This window comes from Cetorhinus maximus, chromosome 21, assembly GCF_964194155.1.
Source record: "Cetorhinus maximus chromosome 21, sCetMax3.hap1.1, whole genome shotgun sequence".
NCBI classification, from domain to species: domain Eukaryota; kingdom Metazoa; phylum Chordata; class Chondrichthyes; order Lamniformes; family Cetorhinidae; genus Cetorhinus; species Cetorhinus maximus.
The window spans coordinates 19,325,584-19,338,264 of record NC_135899.1 but is presented as its reverse complement, the minus strand read 5'-3'; the positions used below and the strand labels follow the sequence as shown (position 1 = coordinate 19,338,264).

The 12,681-nt window shown below is 43.9% G+C and overlaps 1 non-coding gene across 1 annotated transcript; it reads right to left on the bottom strand.

The window, feature by feature from the left end:
* Positions 1-8,461: 8,461 nt before the first annotated feature.
* On the bottom strand, positions 8,462-8,623 carry LOC144696209 (U1 spliceosomal RNA). Its single transcript, XR_013580121.1, has one exon. It is a non-coding gene; the product is annotated as a U1 spliceosomal RNA (small nuclear RNA).
* Between the last annotated feature and the right edge of the window lie 4,058 nt (positions 8,624-12,681).

The following is a 12,681-nucleotide window of genomic DNA, read 5'->3' as shown; positions in this document are numbered from 1 at the left end:
AAACAGAAACTAAACATGCTATTTGTTTTATTTACAAATTGCTCCAGAGTCTGGGTTACCTGGATGATTTTAAGAGCTTCTGGATGGAGTAAATGGAGTGACAGATGCCTGTAAATTGTCCTGAAGTTTACTCTGGTACTTCAGCCATCACTCCCGCGGATAGGGACCTGAGATGGGCAGTGGGAATGCCAGCCTGCTTCAGGTAGGAAGCAATGCAAAATCGTAAAATCACAATGCACCGACTGTGGTCAATCAGCCCCCTCTGTCTGGAGAGGCACCTTGATAGAGCTATTCAACTGGTCCCAGTCCAGTTCCTTTACCCCCACAGCCAATCCCTTTTTGAAAGTTAGTTTTGAATATTGTTTCCACCACACTGGCAGGCAGTACATTCCAGATAATAATGGGCTGCGGGAAAATCCGTATTCATCTCACTCTGGATTTTTTTTAAACAATACCTTACACCTGTATCCTTTGGTTGCTGAACCCTCTGCCACTGGAAACAGTTTCTCCCTATTTTCTCAAAACCTTTCATGATTTTGTACTTCTCTATTAAATTTTCCATTAAACTTCCCTGCAGAAGCACTGGTCATAATCTTCCAATCCCCTTAGGTACAGGAGAGGAGCCAGAGGACTGGAGAATTGTAAATGTTTCATCCTTGTTCAGAAACGGTCTAAGAATAAATCCAGCAGCTCCAGGTAAGACAGTTTAACCTCTGTTCTGGGAAAGCTTTTAGAAGTGATAACCTTGGGCACAGTTAAAAAACACGTAGACAATTGTGTGGAGTACTTAAGGAAAGCCAGCCCGGATTTTTCAAAAGAAATGTGTCCAACCAACTTGATTGAGTTTTCTAATGTGGTAACAGGTAGGATTGATAGGGTAATATGGCTAATGTGGTATTTATAGAATTCCAAAAAGGCATTTGAAAAAAGTCATATAATAGGCTAACATGAAAATTTGAAGCCCACGGGATGAAATGGGCAGTGACAGTATGAATATGAATTTGCCTCAGCAGCAGAAACAGGTATGGTGAATGGTTATTTTTCAGACTGGAGTAGTTTTACAGTGTTGTTCCCAAGAGGTCGGTGTTATGACATGGCAGATGATATGTGCTGGGCGGACCACATCCCCGCGGGAAATTTGGTCGCTCTATCACAATGGTTTTACAATTTGTATTTATTATGAGAAGATGTGTGCACTAAATTCAGAAATAATGAGTCCACTAAGACTTTAGAGATCTTAAAAATTAAGTTAGAGTACTTATGAACAAAAAAAAAGATTTCAAACACATAATTCAGACTATAAATTACTTACTCCTATACCAACACCTAACATTCCTAATATTAACCTGATTCCCAGCTACACATCCCCTATTAAGGCAACAGAACAAAATAGATTTTAGAATTTAAAAAAAACCAGCAAGTTAACACAGTACCCACTTGACAGTGGAATTCCAAATGGCCTCCCCAACATCAGTTACTTTACATAGCAGACTTATGGACAAATGGCTGGTGGATTCTTGAAGACAGGAATGTGAGCGGGGAGTAGGATGTTAAGAGGCCTCAAGGCAATTTAGACGAGTTGAGTGAGTGGGAGAATACATGTCAGATGTAGTACAACGTGGATAAGTGTGAAGTTATTCACTTCCCAAGGAAAAACAGAATATTATTTAAATGGTGTCAGATTGGGAATTGTTGATGTACAAAGGGATCTGGGTGTCCTTGCATACCAATCACTGAAAGCAAGCATGCAAGTGCAGCAAGCAGTTGCAAGAGGACTTGAGTACAGGGGTAAGTATGTCTTCCTGCAGCTATACAGGTCCTTGGTGAGACCACACCTGGAGTATTGTGTGCAGTTTTGATCTCCTGAGCGGAGAAAGAAAACTTGCCATACAGGCAGTGCAGCGAAGGTTTACCAGACTGATTCCTGGGATTGTCGTATGAAAAGACATTGGGTCGATTAGGCCTGTATTCACACGAGTTTAGAAGAATGAGAGGGGATCTCATTGAAACATGTAAAATTCTGACTGGGCTGGACAGACTGGATACAGGAATGATGTTTCCTCTGGCTGCAGGGTCTAGAACAAGGGGTCTCAATCTTAGGATACAGAGTAGGCCTCCAGTACTGAAAGGAGGAGAATCCTCTTTGCTCAGAGGGTGGTTAATTCTCTGCCACCGAGGGCTGTGAAGGCCAATTCACTGAATATGTTGAAGAAGGAATTAGGTAGATATCTGGACACTAAAGTCGTCAAAGGGGCTGGGGAGAGATCGAGACTATGGCGCTGAGATTGAGGATCAGGCATGATCATATTGAATGGTGGAGGAGGCTCGAAGGGCGAATGAGCTACTCCTGCTTCTATTTTTCTATGTTTTTCCACTCCTGTTAGATCTTACATGGCCCTCTCCTCACATAGCTTTTCATTCTCCTTTAATTTTCCCTTTAATATGTAAATTCAACTGTTTGATATGACTCTGAAACATCAAACTCTGAAAAGGAAGGTAAAAAATAAAATATTTTTCAGGCACATAAATAAAAATAGGAAGGCTGGGATGGAAATAGGACCATTAAGGGATAGATAGGATAATGCCACAGATAAGGATAGAGATAGGGCAGAAATATTAAATGATTACTCGACCCCTCTGGCTGTACGGCTCACAATGAATGTATGTAGTTAATACTAAATGTATCATTATTGTATTGAAGCACCTCAGAGTGCAACATGATGTAGGTTGATAACTCCAATACCATTGCACTGTCTGACTGTCATGTACAGATTGAAATGATTGTAATATTCATTAATTGTATTGATGCACCTCATGATCCCTGTTTAAAAGTTTAATCTGATTGCACCTTTTGTGATGGCAATTTAGAAATGTTTTGTAATGTCCTTTTAGATATTTTATGAATAAAGTATATTTTTCTAAATAAATTAATTGATTACTTAATTACAGTGTTTAACAGGGAGCTAGAACAGGTAGATATGATATTGAATGATGATCTAACTTTTCAGGTAAGTGCAATTAAAATAAGAGAAAAGGGATCGAATCAAACTCAAAGAGGATAAAGCCCTGGCCCAGAAGTTTCACACCCACACATTTAAAATAAATCTAGGGAATAGATAGCAGAGGTATTACTGCAGATTTGAAATATGTTTTTGAGGAAAAGGTGTAGTGCTAGAGGACTGGCAGAGAGCAAATGTAATTCATGTTCTTAAAAAGGCAGAACAGAATGTACCCAGGGAATAGTAGATCAGTCAACTAATGTTGGTGCTAGAAGAAATAATGCAATCCCTACTAGAGAGAGGAAGAACTTCTAACAAAAAGAAACAAATCATTAGCATGGATTTCAAAAAGGAAAATCTCTCTTGACCAAAGTTATGATTTTTTTGGAAGAGGTAACAGCGACAGTAGACAATGGTAATGTAGTAGATGCAAGTTACCTGGATTTTCAAAAGGCCTTTGACAATGCCTCTTACAATAGGCTACTGAATAAAGTCAGAGAATATGGAGTCAGCGGAGAAGGGAAGAATGGATTGCTAGCAGGTAGAAAGCAGAGGGTAGTTATTCAGAGTGGCAGAAAGTGGGAAATAGTATTTGACAAGGATCAGTACTGGGCCCACTGTTGTTGATAATTTGCATTAATGGTTTGAACTTCAGAATCAGAAACACAATTTATAAATGGATGACATGTGTCTATATATGTGCATGTGTGCTTGCGTGTGTGTGTGTGTGTGTGTGCGTGTGTGTGTGTGTGTGTGTGTGTGAGAGAGAGAGAAACAGTCAGTCAGTCAATACTGGGTAGGGAAAGGCTGAAGAGAAACAAACCAAGCAGGAGGGCTTCTTTTTGAAGGGATCAAATTGAAAATTAGGGAAGTTAAGCTAAATTTATTTCAAACATTGGTTAGATCATACTTACAGTACTGCACGTGGCTCTGGTCAATTTATTATTAAAAAGGATAGAGGAACTGGGGAGGCTGCAGAGAGGATTTAAAAAATTCTGCCATTTCCACAAACTCCAGCATGATGCCATCCCCCAAACGCATCCTCACTCCATCTCCCACCCCTGTCGGCATTCCGTAGGGACTGTTCCCTCTGGGACACCTTGGTCCAGTCCTCCATCATTCCCAACACCTCAGCCCCCTCCCATGGCACCTTCGCATACAATCACAGAAGGTGCAATGCCTGTCCCTTTAGCCCCCCCTACTCCTCACGGTCCAAGGGCCCAAATACTCCTTTCAAGTGAAGAAGTGCTTCACTTGCACTCCCTCAATTTGGTCTACTGCATTTGCTGCTCCCAATGATGTCACATCTACATTGGAGATACCAAACTTAGACTGGGTGATCGCTTTGCAGAACATCTTCGGTCTGTCTGCAGGCATGACCCAGACTGAGGTAAACGTCAATTCCTGTTCGACAGGTACTAGAAACTGTAATACTATTGTTTTCAAAATATAAACTTTATTCATAAAGTTAAGGTAAATTACACGACAGTTCCAATTTGACATCACATAAAGTGCAACACAGTTCTATGATGTTTAATGCCTGGCTATGACATTCTGAGGCAATTCAGTATGCTCACAAACAGTTTACAAATAGATTTACAATTCTCATTTCATATCAAACATTCCCTGGTACGTTGTCTGGGGAAAAGAAAATTAAATGATAAAACAGAAAATAATTGAGGGGAAAATGCACAAATATTGAAGAAAACCAGATACTGAGTTGCTGCACTGAGGCTCACTCACCTGTACATTATCTTACACAGTGCTCTCTCCCCCTCATTCACTGTGTGAACCACCTAGGGACACCGGGGAGCCTTGCTCGCCTGTACAGGTACATTATCTTGCACTCCATGTTGGTGATTTTACAATGATATAAAGGCATCAATTGCACATAAGTGATTGTGTAAACATGCTGTGGGTTCATTTATTGAGATGAGGAACATGGGAACAGATATACATGGATAGAAAGCTTGAAGGCATCAGCAGCAGAACTGACTGTTGTGTGCTCTGCTCAATATCAAAAGTGAAACTAAAGCTAGGTAGCATGACACATTTCCCTTCTAGTGATGATAGGCAGCTATCTCTTAAAGGCATATTACAGCATTCCTCCTTTTTAAAGATACTTTAACCCCTTCCAAAGAAGTGTAACTAATTACAATACATGTTCATGTTTAGTTACCATTACATCAGCGTATAGAACAGATGAATCTATGAGTCCCTGAAGGGTAAAGGCAATCTGCTGGTACACCCAGATCCTATGATGGTAACTTTATCTGGAGGTGTATTTAATTGCTCACAGTGACCTGCCCGATTCTGAGACTTGGATAATGTTTCTGGTTTCATTAGGGATCTTGTCCTAAAGTCAATAGGAATGTCCAGTGGTTGAGGAGCTGGAATAGATCTGATTTCTCCTCAGTTACGTCTCACCATTGTGCCTTTTTGTGTCATTACTTCATAGGACCCTGGTTCTGAACCAATCTTTGATGCCTCGGCTGGTTGCCACGTACCCTTCTGTGGGCCCCTGGATGTGAACTTGTCCCAACTGTAAACTTGGCAGCTCTGTACCCACATTTTTATCAAGACATTGGCCGTCTTCTCGTGCAGTTTTAAAACTTGCTCTCTAGTCTTTGAGACAGTAGAATGGGTAAGAATCCGTAAATTGGTATGCATTGGTCGACCTAACAAGATCTGTGCCAGTTATAGAATAATTCCACTTAAAGGTATCACTCTTGGATGTAACATTGCAATGGGTAGATCTTGCTTGGTCTGTCTACATTTGAGAATTAGGGATTTCACTGTGCAAGTCATTCATTCATCTGGGCCATTAGATCAAGCTAATATCAGGTCATAAAGATTCCAGTTTGATCGGCTGCCTGCCTTTAGAAATGACTTACCGGGAGGTGCCTGACTTGTCCCAATATGGCCAAAATGATCTTATGTGCTCGTGGAGATACTGAATTGAATCAGGCCATCCGTTTTCCACAGTTTCTGTAGTGTCACCTTTCACCATTTCTTCTTGTAGCTGCTAGCATTTGTTTTGCACAAAATGTTCTGGATAAATTGACAGACTTGCATTCTCCTGCAAGCGTAATGTTGCAGCTCACTTTTAATTGACAATTATGTCTAAAGATCCTGGATATTTCGCTTTTAGTTCATGATCTGAGGTGACAGGCGTCATTTATGAGTTTGATCTGCCTTGTGAGGTCTGATTGATTCCATGGATTGTTGCTCGTGTGAGGTCATGGCATGCTGATACACCTAGAGACTCTGGGCTGGAGTCTCCATGATGTAGAACATCTGTGTCACCAGGAGGATTGACTGTACTTACAGTCCAGGAGTATGATCCTGCACATGGAATTTGTGAGCTGTTGTATGCTGAGTGTTTCACAGCAGTGGGTTTTGCCATGTCTGCAGATATGTGTCTTTTAGAATTAGTAGGGGTAGCATGTTGGCACTTGCCCCTGTGTCAATCTTGACCAATAATGAATCCTTACCAACTTTCTTAGGGCAGCTAATTCGAATCTTGGCAAACACTTCAGATGGTGAGATGGCATCAATGCTTTCCATAAGATTGACGGTGTGAAATAGGTGCTCTTCACACTCCATCTCATTGTGCACATCGTCATTTTCTTGTTTGTCAATTGCTTCGTGTATATGTTTCTGGCGGGATACCAGCTGGCCATCCTCATTGCTGAAAACTACCTGTTGCAAGCGGGTTGTTTGGATCAGCACACGGCTCTTTGTAGCTGCATCAGCCTTTGCTCAAGTGCACAGCCTCTGCCAAAGGCCCTTTCTGCCACATGCCTTACAGAATCGATGAAAAGCTGGGAATTTCCTTGGTGCATGCAAAAGGCCACACCCTCCACATGTCCTGCTAGGTTTGGGTTTCCTAGTGAGTGCTTCAACAACTGGGTTGTACCTTGGACCTGTAAGTTTAATCAAACTGTGAGGATCGCTTTGTACTTACAACCATCCTCTTCAGCCGCTCTTGAATGCTACACCTTTTCAGCTTGTCTAACAGATCTTCCTGGAATCCTTCCATGGGAGTGGATGTGATCACCAACTCAGCAATTCTGCCTGCTAGCTCTGCATTTGAAAAATCACAGAACGTCCCCTTTTCTCTGCACCTGATGATGAAGTGGTCTATGGATTCTGTAAAAAAAACCAAAAATAGCTGGAAAAACTTAGCAGGTCGGACAGCATCTGCGAAGATGAATATGGTTGTAGTGTCGAGTCCGTATGACTCTTCATCAGAACTAAAGAAAAATAGAAATGAGGTGAAATATAAGCTGGTTGATGGGGCTGGGACAGGTGAAGCTGGATAGAGGGCCAGTGACAGGTGGAGGCAAAGAAGAGATTGCCAAACATGTCATAGACAAAGGGACAAAGGATTTTTATGGTAATGATATTATCTAAGGAATGTGCTAATGGTGGCATTAAGGGTAGAAAGCAAGACGAAGAAGTGACAAATGGCCCGAGTGGGTGTGGGGTGAGGGGAAGGGATCGAAATAGGCTAAAAACTGGAGATAAAACAATGGATGGAATAAATTTAACATTAATAGAAATTGGTGGGAAAAGGAAAATATATTTTAAAAATATATATTTTAAAAATGACAAATTATTAGAAAAAAGGGGGATCGGAAAGGGGCTAAGGATGGGGGAGAGAGGTCATGCGCTAAAGTTGTTGAACTCAATGTTAAGCCCGGAAGGTTGATAAGTGCCTAATCGGAAGATGAGGTGCTGTTCCTCCAGTTTGCGTTGAGCTTCACTGGAACATTGCAGCAGGCCAGGGACGGATATTTAGGCATGGAGGGTGTTGTCGAAATGACATGAACTCTAATTGATGAAGACAGAAGTTGAACCTGATTCTGCACCAGTCGCCCAATATCTTTTGGGAATCCTTTAGCTCTTCTGCTGTTGATCCTGACGTGTTCAGCCTGTGTAGACGACAATGATATTATCTTGCCCCCTCACATTCTGTGAACCAGATGCTGTTCAAAAGGGAATTGAATAAATAATAAAAGAAAAATGAAAAAGATCATTTCAGGAGCCGATTTGGCATTGGGAGTTAAAAGCCTAAAGACATTTTAGAAGCAGCTCGCTGCTGCAATGGGGGAATCATTTGTTTCTGGGTGAATGAATTTAAAAAGCGTCTCTTCCTCAAAACCGTTTCTCTTGCTTATGCCACCCTTTGCTGGCCGATGAACGTTAGTACACAAGCAGAGAGGAAATCATGATAAATGCAGTGAGTGCAGAGCGACCTCAAATGCCAACGTTAAAATAAAAGCAAAACACTGCGGATGTTGGCGATCTTGGACCTCGAAACGTTAACACTATTTGCTTCTCCATATACATGTGTCCTTTATGTGTTAATTTTTCGAGTACTTTGTAGTACATGCAACAACGGTCTCTGTTGGTGAAGAAATATGTTACAGTAAAATCTGACATTAATTAGTTAATCAGAGGAGAGCGCAAATGCAGTCCTCCCGCTCCCACAAATTTTACAGTCGAGAATCCCGCATTTGGGGACATCGCAGGTGTCAGCACACTCGAAGTGCAATGGGCTGACCTCGTCCTGGGAGAACAATATTTTTTTGGACAAATATACTTTATTCATTAAATATCTGGAAGAACATTACAAAACATTTCTAAATCGCCATCACAAAAAGTGCAATCAAATTCAACTTTTAGACATGGATCAAGAGCTGCTTCAATACAATCAATGAATATTACAGTTATTTCAATATGGTCATTACAGACAGTCGGAAAGTGCAATGGTATTGGAGTTATCAACATACATCCTGTTGCACTCTGAGGGTGCTTCAATACAATTATGATACATTTAGTATTCACTGCATACATTCAATGTGAGCCGGACAGCCCGAGGGGTCGATACAATTCCCAGTCTCTCGGTGCACTATGACAGAAAGGTCTTAGACAGCGACCTTTCCCTATTGCGCCTTTGCGGCGGCTGCTCCAAGCTTTAGTGTGTCTCTCAGCACATAGTCCTGGACCTTGGAATGTGCCAGTCAGCAACACTCGGTCAGGGACAACTCTTTGCACTGGAAGACCAACAAGTTTCGTGCAGACCAAAGAGCGTTGTTCACTGAGTTGATGATCCTCCAGCTGGAGTTGGTGTTTGTCTCGGTGTGTGTCCCTGGGAACAGCCCTTAGAGCACAGAGTCCTGTGACACAGCTCTGCTCGGGATGAACCTCGACAGAAACCACTGCATCTCTCTCCAGACCTTCTTTGTAAAGGCACTATCCACAAGGAGGTGAACAAAAGTCTCTTGCCACCCCCGTACCACACACAGCCACCTCGAGGGCAAGGTGCAGGGAGGGTGAGACTCCTGGCGTGTAGGAAGGATCTGATTGGGAGGCACCTTGGTGCCTTTTGGAAAGTTCTGGCGATGAACTATTCTGCCACATGACTTTGACAGTCTGCTTGGAGAACCATTGGACAGGATCCAACATCTCCTTTTCCTGCAGGGCCTCTAAAACATTACGTGCCGACTACTGCCTGATGGACTTGTGGTCAAAGGAGTTTCTCTGCATAAATTTTTCCACAAGGGACAGGTGGTACGGCACGGTCCAACTACTTGGAGCATTCCGCGGCAGCGTAGCCAGACCCATCCTTCGCAACACCGGGGACAGGTAGAACCTCAGCACGTAGTGACACTTGGTGTTTGCGTACCCAGGATCTACACACAGCTTGATGCAGCCGCACACAAAGGTGGCCATCATGATAAGGGCGATGTTGGGCACGTTTTCTCCCCATTATCTAGAGGCATCCCTGTGGACATGATTCATTTTCGAACTCCAGATAAAGCGAAAGATGGCTCAGGTGATCGCCATCGCTCAGGAGTCTGGAATGGGCCAGGCCTGCGCCACGTACAGCAACAGCGAGAGTGTCTCACACCTGTTGACCAGATTCTTACCCACAATGGAGAGGGAGAGTCGCTGCCACATGCCCAGTTTTCTTTCCACCATAGACACTCGCTCCTTCCAGTTTCTAACGCATGCCCCGGTCCCTCCGAACCATATCCCCAGCACCTTCAGGCCATCTGACCTGACGGTGAAGGGGACAAAGGATCAGTCAGCCCAGTTCCCAAAGAACATGGCCTCACTATTCCCATGATTTACCTTGGCTCCCCAGGCCAGTTCAAACTGGTCGCAGATGTTTATCAGTCTGCGCACCGACAGCAGAATAGAGCAGAAGACAGTGACATCGTCCATGTACAGGGAATCTTTGACCTGAGTGCCTCCACTGCCTGGGATCGTCACTCCTCTTATGCCCTGATGGACTCAGCAAAGGGTTCTATGCAACACACAAACAGAACAGGGAAGAGAGGGAAGCCCTGCCTGACTCCAGATTTAATTGGAAAACTTTCTGATTCCCACCCATTGATTTGAGACTGCGCTACTGATGTTAGTGTAGAGCAGTTGGATCCAGTTGCGGATTCCCTCCCCAAACCCCACTTTGCAGAGCACATCCACCATGTAGGTGTGCAATATTCTGTCAAAGGCCTTCTCCTGATCCAGGCTGATGAGGCAGGTATCCACACCCCTGTCCTGTACATAGGTAATCGTATCCCTGAGCAGTGCAAGGCTGTCCGAGATCTTCCTGCCGGGCACAGTGCAGGTCTGGTCAGGGTGGATCACCAACTGCAGAGCAGACTTGACCCAATTGGCGATGACCTTGGACAGAATCTTATAGTCCACATTCAACAGTGAGATGAGTCGCCAATTTGTAATTTCCTCTCTTTCCCCCTTGTGCTTGTAGATGAGGGTGATGATGCCTTTCCTCATGGATTCTGACATGCTACCAGCCAGGAGCATACTCTCGTACACTTCTAGCAGGTCTGGGCTGATCCAGTCCCACAGAGGCGAATGCAACTCAGCCGGTAAGCCATTGCTTCCAGGAGTCTTACACTTCTCGAAGGACTCAAGGACCTTAGTCAGTTCGTCAGGCGATAGCAGTTTGTCCAGGCTCTCCCGCTTGGAGCAACAGTTAGAACTTGGTGGTTGGGGTAAGGTTGCTGAGGAAGTTTTTGGAGTCGCAAAGATGTTGTTTATTGTAAAAGCTAAATGCAGCTCTGAAGAAGGGTCATAGAGACTCGAAACATTAACTCTGTCTTTCTCTCCACAGATGCTGCCAGGCTTGCTGAGATTTTCCAGCATTTTCTGTTGTTTCTGATGTTTTTTGTTTTTTGTCTCCAGGAGAGGCGATTAGAGCCCTGGGGAGTATCCGAGGAGAAAATTAAAAGGTCCGTTATTGGGGTTTATGTGGGGGTTATTGGCTTTCAGGATAATGTTAGTTGGGAAACAGGGGTGGTTATTGGGGTTCCGGGTAATGTTAGAGGGGACTGGGGGATTATTGGGGTTCAGGGTAATGTTATTGGGGGCAGGGGTTATTGGGGTTCAGGAAAATGTTTTGGGGGCACTGGTAGGTTATTGGGGTTCAGGGTAATGTTAGTGTGGACGGGGGTTATTGGTGTTTAAGATAATGTTAGTGGGGGCGGGGAATTATTGGGGTTCAGGGTAATGTTGTTGGGATGGGGGGTTATTAGGGTTCAGGATAATGGTATTGGGGGCACCGGGGTATTATTGGGATTCAGGATAATGTTCCTGGGGACACCGGGGTATTATTGGGGTTCAGGATAATGTTAGTGGGGACACGGCAGGGGGTTTATTGGAGGTCACGGTGTGGTCGTGGGGGTGATGGGGTGTGAGGCAGACTCGCTCAGCAGACTTCGCTGAGGAATGCTGCCTGCAGTATGGATATTCCCCATTTGGTGGCGCCACTCCCTCACCTCTCAGGCTGTCTCCTCATTTTGCTTTCTCCAAAACTCAGCCATCCTCACTGCAAAACAGTCCCGGCCTGTTCCCAAGGCATTCTCAACGCTTCACTCAGTTTGTCTCCTTCAATATTTTTTTTAAAAGAGAAGTCATTTTCTCCCTTCCTTTCTGGTCCCACCCCTCTGTGCCGCCCAAATTTCTCTTTGAATTGCTGGGTGGCCCTGGGGTTAACCCCCACTGGTTTTGAGGTTAGGTTGGAGAAGCTAGGCTTGTTCTCCCCGGAGCGAAGGTGGTGGGTCTAATAGAGGTGGACAAGATTATGACAGGTTTAGATAAGATAGGCAAAGGAAGGCCGCTGCCATTAGCTCCCATATACAAGGACTAGTGTCTGTAAGTGTGGCGGGAAGCAGAGACAGAGATTCCGTTTGACTGAGGATCTGACAGGCCACTCGCTTCGTTCCCCTGTAGACTAGTGAGGACGGGGATGATGTGTAACAGGGACTTGGCAAGAGATGGGATATAAGCGGTAGAGTTACAGATGAACTGAAGTTTATGTTGGGCGGTGGGCGGGTTACTGGCGATGAGAACATTGTAATAGTCAGGACTGGAGTCAGAGTGATGGCTGAGTGTGTCAGTCGGGCTGAAGTCTGGGCAAAGCTGGACAATGTTACAGGAATGGAGTTTTTGTGATCACAGGGTCAGCAGTTCATTTCCGGGTTGGAGCATAATCGATATGTGTGAAAGACAGCGCACTGATTAACTAGCCTAATATAGTGCAAATTAATAATGTTGTCTTATCTCTTCGTTCATTATCTTCCATTGAATCAGTGTCAAAACTTGGATAGAATCCAAAAGTGCTGTATCCTCAAGAACATTTCACTTT